This window comes from Amphibalanus amphitrite, unplaced genomic scaffold, assembly GCF_019059575.1.
Source record: "Amphibalanus amphitrite isolate SeventyFive unplaced genomic scaffold, NRLGWU_Aamphi_draft 000016F_arrow, whole genome shotgun sequence".
Classification (NCBI taxonomy): Eukaryota; Metazoa; Arthropoda; class Thecostraca; order Balanomorpha; family Balanidae; genus Amphibalanus; species Amphibalanus amphitrite.
This window is the reverse complement of record NW_024881512.1, coordinates 932970-941919: the sequence shown is the minus strand read 5'-3', so window position 1 is coordinate 941919 and position 8950 is coordinate 932970. Positions and strand designations below refer to the sequence as shown.

Here is an 8950-nt window from a genome sequence, read left to right as displayed (position 1 = left end):
TTCTCATTTAGTTCGGTCTCATCACCAGCGATGGGTGTTTTTTGTCAGCGCCGACAAGTCTTCTTCTAACGGTTGATGTTGTTTTGTGATGTGGTGATGTGTCCAAGGTTGTAGATACTAGGCACAAAGAATGTTAAAAGTTGTTTATTTTATAAATATGTTTCTTTGCTAAACGTCGCACGTAGGTATAGGCATAGCAATGTATCCGCTGCTGTTATTTCTCATCTTTAAAAATTGCATTACCTATAGGTATTACGGTACCTACTTAATTCATTATTTTGTTCGAATTCATGGGTGGAGACTTCCATTTCGCGTCTAGCTAGACGCGTCTAAGTCTTAGACGCATCTAGCTGGACGGCCGCTGTGTCTATTTGGCGACAGCTAACTTTAGACGCGGCTAGCTTGGAAGTCTCCGTCCAACAGACGCCAAGTTAGACGCCAACTTGGACGTCTGCTCAGCTAGACGCCAGTTGGACGCCAGTGGAAGTCTCCACCCTATATGTCTTAGCATTGCTATGTCTTGTGGGCAGTGCTATCGGTAACAAGCTCATCTCATTATGTTTATTTAGGCATAAGGCATTTGGCGACATTCACTTTATACCTTCCTAACTTCCAGGGACGACAGCCCATGACCAAAATGAAACCACGATGCACTATCGAGCGAAGAGCCCGGTCCCGACAACCCCGAAAGGAGAAGCGATGCCCTGAAATTACCGAATTCAAACGCGCCAAATCCTCCCCTCGCGGCGCGTTTATTTTCACCGTGAAATATTGCCGGCGATAAAAGGCGGTGGCTCGTCGGCCTGCATTGAGGGAGCGCCGCGCTCCCCCGCGCGCCGCCGGCCCGGCCCGTCTCGCTGCTTCTCCCCAGCAGCCGCCGCTGATTTTCGCCTCCCCGCGTCTGCCGCTATCGCGCCGTTGCCATAGAAACATGTAATCAGGCGTTATCCCCTCCGGGCCAATATGCGGTGGACCAATGAGCGGCGTCAAAAGTCGTGACGTTTTAATGGAATCACACGATTGGTCGAGCGTATTAAATCACGGGGATATATCAGGCTAATGAACTGAAGGGCAGTGGAGATTAGAATTCTGCATTAAAATTTTACACGTTGCACGTAGCATATTGGCGCCGGTCGCCGACGCTCGGCGGATTTCGTCGAATCGATGTCGACGCGGCAGTGTCGCGCTCCGGCGGCGCTGTTATGAAATTGGCTGGGACGGCGCCGATGGGCGCTGAGTGGCCGCCTGTTAGCGGAGGCTGGCGCCTCTGACGTGCATGGCCGAGCGGCTGGGCGCCTCCGTGAAGAACACCGATTCCATGTAGCGTCGGAACGGGCGGCAGAGGACGATGAACAGGATCCCGGCGACGACGCCTGCCGAGGAGCGGGGCGGACGGCGCGGTCAGCGGGCGGATAACCGGACGGGAAAGGTGGAGACGGTGACTGGAGACGATGACAGAATCACCGGCGACCGGCGGACGGACGGCTAATGGCCGGCACCGCGCCGGCTCTGACCCTAATGGACAGTTCTGTGATATACATGCGTGTCAGTGACACTTACAGGTGCTTCAGTGAGTGATACCTAGAAATGACTCAGCGTCTTATATTTATATTTTTCAGAGACGTCTTACATTTCTATTTTATATTCATCTTTAACAATTACAAATTTTAACAATATGACGGTATTCAAATTACCAAATTGACGACTAATCAGCGTTAAAAATGCCAACCTATTTTGTTCAAATAATTTGTCTCGACGAAGACGGTTAGGGTGGTACATATACCTATCTAAGACTTGCCCGTGTTCTTACCTGCGCAAAATGGTATTATCATAAACACCAGGGTGGTATTTTGTATTCCTTTGATCTTTTCTTCGCCAAGAAAGTTCTGTACATTTTCTGAAAAAGGTGATACTTTTTACTGACTTAATCTTTGTATCATTTTTGAGGCTTCAGCTCAGTTACAATAAAGAACAGATGATCGCCACTTATTTCTCTTGTCTGTACGAAATAACAAAGTTAAGAAGAACAACAGAGACATGAAAAGCACCCCAATTCAGATTAATTAGTCATTACAGAATGGCCTATGCAATGGTCATCTGTTGTTTAGGGGCCATGTAGTGACAGAATATGTTCAGCTGCATTTATCGGTTTAGCATGCACCGGAACAAAACAACTTTCCAGATGCACCCATATCTATTCAACCATGCGGCATGCGCTTCGAATGCGCACATGCCCCAAGACAAGGCCAAACATTTATAAATCAAGAATCTCACGAACCGTGTGAACTTAAAATACCTGGTACTGAGTTCATGTCAGCAAAATATCATGCTATCGGTACGAGCCACTCCATGACTGCAGTTGCTCTGGAATATTTGAACACGTCTTGAATACGTTTTTTAGGAAATGCAGGGTTTATTCTGCAAGGAGGAAAACAGCACATGGAATGACCAGGCAATAGTTAGCATAGGCAATAGCTACTTAATCCATAGACATTGAAAAAGCAAACGCTCGAACACCTTCCATTAATTTTCGGCTGATACGCGTTGCATTTTGCAATCTCCAGTCAGGTTACTTCCCTGACCCCAGTCCCAGGGCCTCGTCTAAGGAATTTTCACTGGGGGGGGGGGGCAGAGACTGAAGGACCCAAACCTAGGGTACCCCCAAATCCTGTTTTCTCACCGGATTTAGGCCACTTGTTTTTCGTCACAGCCCTGAGGCCATGATTTTTTTTTCAACAAAACAAAAAACAAAAAAGGCAATCCGAGCCATGCTCGTATAGGGGGGGGGGGGTCGAATGGACCCCCCGGTTTTTCACGAATAACTCACGTAAAAGCGGCTGACCGCGACGAAACTTTCAGTACCCTCGCGTTAGTCAATTTTACACCTACTCTGAAAATGTCATGACCCTGACCGTAATGACCTTTGACCTGTGACTTCTTTTCGAGACCATATTTGGCCGGAATCGCGATTCGGCGTATGTCGGCTCGCATTAGCCGCGCGTTTGCAGTCTTTTCGTGGTTTCAAGCGCTCAAACATGGATATGATATTGCTCCCATGCATTAGGGTGGGCGTCAAGGTCACCGCGAGGTCAGGTCAGGTCATTGACTTTTGATGACTTCGGTTCACTTTTTCGAGTTTTACATGATTCTAGGCCAGTTTTTGGAGCTGAACTCGAATTAACCCGCGCCCCAGTGGCGGTCTCAGCCCCCTAGTGGGGGGGGGGGGGCATATGTTACCACCCACCTCTAACTCAAAAACTAAGAGGGCTAGGAAGACGCGGTAAAAAGCAGTCGATAGCTCTCAATGCGTACGCTTGAAAGTACTTAGGTCATTTTCATCTTAGAACAATATTGGGGTCACTGGAGGTCATCAAAGGTCAAAATTTGCCAAATGTCATTATATTTCTCAGAAAACATGCATTTATCTCAGGAACTATGGTAGCTAGAAAAACGCATGGAAGAGCAATCGATAGCTTTTGAACTCTTCTTTTGAAAAGGTCATTATCAATATTGACCTCAGGTCAACGGTTTAGCCTCCAGAGGGCAAAAACTCCAAAAATAGCTGTTTTTACGAAAAGTGTTTTTCGACAATAACTTTCGACTATAAAAAGCCACGACATTTCTATTGCCAGCATCGTGTTCCCCTCGCTGAGACGCGTCGAATGAACTATAATTTGACCTTGAAAGGTCAACTTGAAAATTTGACCTCAGGTCAAGGTCATGACCTGACCGGAAAAGGTCATGTTGCATATCAGTCGATGCGTCTCAACAAGACAAACACAATGAGACCATCCCCAGCGTTCTATCTCTTTTCAATCGCGAGTTATTGGCAAAGAACTGTTTGTAGCCTCAAATGACCTCGGATGACCTTTCTAGAGGCTATCAGCAAAAGTGACACCCTGGTCATCACGAATGGACTAAATCATTGTGATTCTGAAATATTTGGACTGATCCTATGCGTACACACGGATCTAGAGGCATTTTCATTTTTCTCCATTGCCTTATAATGGTAAGGTCACGACACTGACCTGACCTTAGGTCAGGGATATAAAAAATCCGAGATATACAAATTGTAGGCGTCCATAACATCATGCAATCCACCAAGTTTGAAACCTTTCTGACAAACACTGCAGGCTGGACATGATTGCAAACTTTTTTTTAGGCTTGGTCAGTTAACTTGACCTGGTGACCTGACCTGACATGACCTGGGGTCAAAAATTTCACACATTGTCCAAAATTGATGTACAAAAAGCTGCCCCAAGCGGCGCGGCGCTCCGCGCCGCGGTTTTTTATTTACACGCAAAAAACGCGACAGGGTGGTAACATATGCCCCCCCCACTGGGGCGAAGGTTAAGAAACCATTTGAACGTTTACGAAGTAGTTTTGGTGCCTTCGTAACATGTTACGAAGCTGTCAGAGCCAGAGGCGGTTGCCACCTACTAAGAATACCCGGCAAAACCCTTACTGGTTGACCTGATCTGACCTGACCCGACCTGGTCTAAATGCATTAAGACTATGATCATAATCTATGTCTATCTATCTAAGACTATCCATGATCATAACTAACATGATATTCGTGATCAGCACCCCGAAAAAAAACATAACAGCCACCCTTTACGACGTTGTAACAGGTCCCGCGATTTTCCCGACTTTTGGGTCATAGACCTGACCTGGAAGGTCAACCGATGACTTAGGACCTTAGAATGAGGTATCATCGACTTCCTCTCGTGACGGGCAACACGGTGGTTTTCTCCACGAAGCTCTAGCTCGATCAGGGGCCAAACGGCAAGGGGCAAGGTCCAACGCCCCCCCTCTCCCTATAAGTTCGCGGCTGGAAAATCACCAATACGGGCGAGAGTTAAGATTAATGTGTTACCCCCTCACATTGCACCACCAGACAGTGATAAACATACTTATCCGTGTTGGGCCGTGGTCGTTTGATTGAGTGGGGGGGGGGGGGGGGGGCGCAAACACGAGTTGGGTCACTGGTCAGCTGCCAATTGACAATTTGCTACTTGAATCACAGTAGCAAAATCACAGAATCACAGTAGGTACTCAGCTCTATAAATCACAAAACTCTGGCTTTTCCCATAGTCATGGAATGTGAACAGTTTTTGAACAAATAATTTAATGTTTCTCGTTAAATCCGTATAAGACTCCTAACAAAAACGCATTGCAGAGAAGGTAATTTTGTGAGAAGTTCACGTTTTGACTGGGGGGGGCAAATGTTGGCCACTGGGGGGGGGGGGGCAATCCGCTCGACTGGGGAGGCAATGGCCCACCCAGTTAACATGTTAGACGAGGCCCTGCCCAGTCGATAAGTTCATGCCCGATGAAGGTTTGATAGGTAGGTAGGTATATATTAGCCGTTTTCACTACGGCCATCCGGTACACATTGGGTGCACATTTGGTGCAGATTAGGTGCAGATTTGGTCAAATTAGGTTCAGTGTATTTCTTAGAAGTTATCAGCTAGGGTTGCACTAATTGCCTATATGCCTCCTTTGTCATATTATAAGAGAGTATCATCGATCAAAACACTGAAATAAATTCATAAAATGAAGATATTTGCTGTAAAAAAGATTAGGTGCAGATTCGGTCAAATTAGGTGCATTCGCCGGATAGCCCGTCGTGAAAACGGCTAATATGCAGTTTGATATATAGTTAGGTAGGTATGCATACTCCTCTGTACAACTTGTTGACACCTCCAGATATTTGCACGCAGGTATAGTTTATTGAACTTTTGACATGGACATGGCTTTGGTGTATAGATAAGTATTTACCTACATGTTGTTCAGATGGGCATTGTGCATCAGTTAATAGCTCGATAGCTGTTATAGGCGCACACTATATACACAATGCACACTACGCAATGCACATTGCAAATACTTATCTGGAATGTGTATCTTGTGATGTGAAATCTTTGGGCTATTAATGCTTCAACACTGATTTATTATGCACACCTTTTGTAGTTTGACTTCAACGTACCGTTTCGAAGTTTCAAGAACGCACATACCTTTTGCAAGTTATCTTCCAAAACACTGCAAAAGACATTGCTCTCAGTTATCGCCTTGACTCTCAGAAAGCTAAAACACACGTGCTTTAATTTGCGAATGTCTTCCAGATTCAAAAACCATTTCAAATTTGATATCACAGCCAGGCAGATGTGGAAATATTCGATTACCTTCCATTGTTTGAGCTTCTTTTTTCTACTTAGACGGTAAACGTACCAGGGCCCAATCTTACCAATGCCGTGAATAGGATTTGGCAGCACTGGCCGGAGTTTACGGCACTGCAGTGCCGTGCACTGGTATCAAATCATTCTTATTTACATCCAGCTAATCTTGTCCAATGATTTTGATAGCGTGAATGATTATGAATGTTGCCTGAACGAATGAATAAGTGAATGCGGAATAATTCTGAATGTTGCCAAATGCCGTGAATGCGCATTCACGGCATTTGGTAAGATTGGGCCGGAGACATCATGTAAGTACTTAAAGCGCAATTTTTAAATGCTTGTACCTAATGTACACAGTTCGTGAAATAAAACAATTGTATTGTTTTCATTAGTGATAAATGTAAGCACTTCCATTAGGAGGCAAGGATCACCAAGATAAACAATGGCCCAAAATGTCCAATTTTAGGTATTCACTTTTCATTTATCGTAGCATACACAAAAATTGGTGCGCTTATTCACGTTCATTTAGCATTCCTTCAATTACCAAATGACCACAACTGCGGTCGAAGGCTGGATTCGCGCGGTGAAGACAATGTGTCTGTTCCCACGAACAATTTCCGTTCTTTTGAGCCGTCTAAACGCATTCTTTTGTGTCCGGAGCTGGGCGCACAATCATCTGCCCGGAGGCTCTGTTCTGTGGATTTCCAGAGCGCTGGGCAGAAAATCGCTCCACAAACATCCGTGATGCGAATTTGACCATACTCGAGCAGCTTTGAAGAGCTAAATGCTATTATCGGACGCGTGACACCGGGCACTTTGTTCCTGTTCATTGCTCAACAAGGTTATGATGAACTGCCGGCCACAAATCCTATAAGTCTCTTAAATCGCGCCTGGGTTTCTATTGGCGCTGTGTGCAGGGCAGCCGTGCGCACGACTGACCAATGCCGTCGAACATGTCAGTCGTCTGACTCACTCGGCGGTCCGACGAACCACTCTATCCGACACCCGCTCTCAGTAATCGTCTGTCATCACCCATCGGACCGAGATGATCTCAGAAGGCACACCGTAATGGACCGACTGAGTAATGCGTGGGACGCATTATTTATATAGCTATAGGAGGTTTGACTTTTACCATTACCAATGGACACGGTCCGTCTCTCCCACTTTCCAGCCACGTTTGCAACGTTCATATAGCGTTTGCAACCAAGTGATAATTTATTTCTAAACCTTCCTTCGATTTTTAGCAAATAGCTTACACGACCACACATTTGGACACGATTTCGGAATTCTAATCTAGAAGACGCATAATGCGCTATCCTGGCACAGTGAATTCTTAAATTGTAGGAAACAATTCTGAATTCACATGTAGAAGATCAGCGAAATAATTGCATACTGTATCGAAATGAATACAAGTCAGCTCCAGTTTAAACTCTCAACTCGGGCCCTTTTTGACACATTACCATACGACGACAGGCGCGCTGCTCCGGTGATGTATCACCTGATAATTTATCTCCCATACATTATATGAGCCTCACCTAAGCTCGGCCACCTGTTGCGGTTCGTGGAGCTGAGATAGCGGCGGCGTGGTTACACCCAGTAAAGATCTGTATCTCCTCCGGGCCTCTGTCGGCCCAGTGATCTCTGGGGGCCGGCTGGGGAGCCGCCGGCCGCGATCATGAATATTATCACCTCATCGCCTTGTCGGCAATCAGTCAATGTAATCACGGCGCGGTAATGACATCGGCCGATCGGGTAACCGGAGCCGCCGCCGCGGCGCGAGGCCGTATGGCGGCCGGGAGGCGGGTATTTGCAGCCTGTCTGTGGTGCAGATCAGTGTCATCATATAAACAGCAGCAGTAGGTGTCATCGCCGATCAGACGGAAGTTTGGGCATATCCGATAAGTTTTGCTTCTGTAAAACTCGACTTTGCAGTGCTCGTATTTTTGACTCGTGGTATTGACAATCTGACATCGGCAAGAGTCACGGTTATGACCCAGATAGGTAAATATTACGGTGACTGTTAATATCTATAAATATCAGGTGGTAAATATCAGATACGGGTAGATTTTTTTGTGATCACCAGCTTAGGTTCTCCTTAGTCGGTGTACTTACTCCGAGGCTGGAGTAAAATTTGATTGTGGATACGGACGCTGCTGGTGATCGTTTGTTTCAGACTTTTCATCCAACAATCATAGGTAAAGCACACTTTCAGACACTTGTCCTTCTTCATAACAAATGTCAAGCGAAATCGCGCAGTTTATGAGCCTCCTGACCGGTATAGTTGCGGTTGGTGGCAGCCGCCTTAGCCAGCCGAAGTCGTGAGGGGACCGGCCGTGCGCGACTTTGGGCGTATACGTTGGACTTTGGAGTTTGGACTCTAAATTCAGGAATTGACTTCAGGAATTGCGCGACCGGAAGGTAGAGGGCAGGGCCAACGCAACAAGCTCAGCTTAGCGGGGGCTCTGTCCTTGTGAATCTTTTCATTCAAAAGGCTCAGGCTAAGTTTATAAAAAGAAATCAGCCCACCAAACTCTTATCCAACTCATTTGGTGAAAATGTCAAATTCTTAAATAAGCTGTCAACTTCAACAAACTCTCGGAATTTCTACCTAACAGGCCGAGTACGTTATGAGCTTCATAGACGGTTTGCGTCCAATCGCTTGTAATCATCACAACATGTAATCTTAAAAAGGCAGATGACTTTTGCATCGTGTAGCCGCGTCATCAGGGGTAGCGTCGCACCCTCTGCCTCTCATTTCCCCTCTGTCGCCTTGT

The 8950-nt window shown here is 46.1% G+C and overlaps 1 long non-coding RNA gene across 1 annotated transcript; it reads right to left on the bottom strand.

Annotated features, from left to right (window-relative positions):
• Positions 1-547: 547 nt before the first annotated feature.
• On the bottom strand, positions 548-6028 carry LOC122387286. Its single transcript, XR_006257546.1, has 4 exons — positions 5987-6028; positions 2297-2418; positions 1811-1897; positions 548-1373 (listed from the first exon to the last, which is right to left on the bottom strand). It is a non-coding gene; the product is annotated as an uncharacterized LOC122387286 (long non-coding RNA).
• Between the last annotated feature and the right edge of the window lie 2922 nt (positions 6029-8950).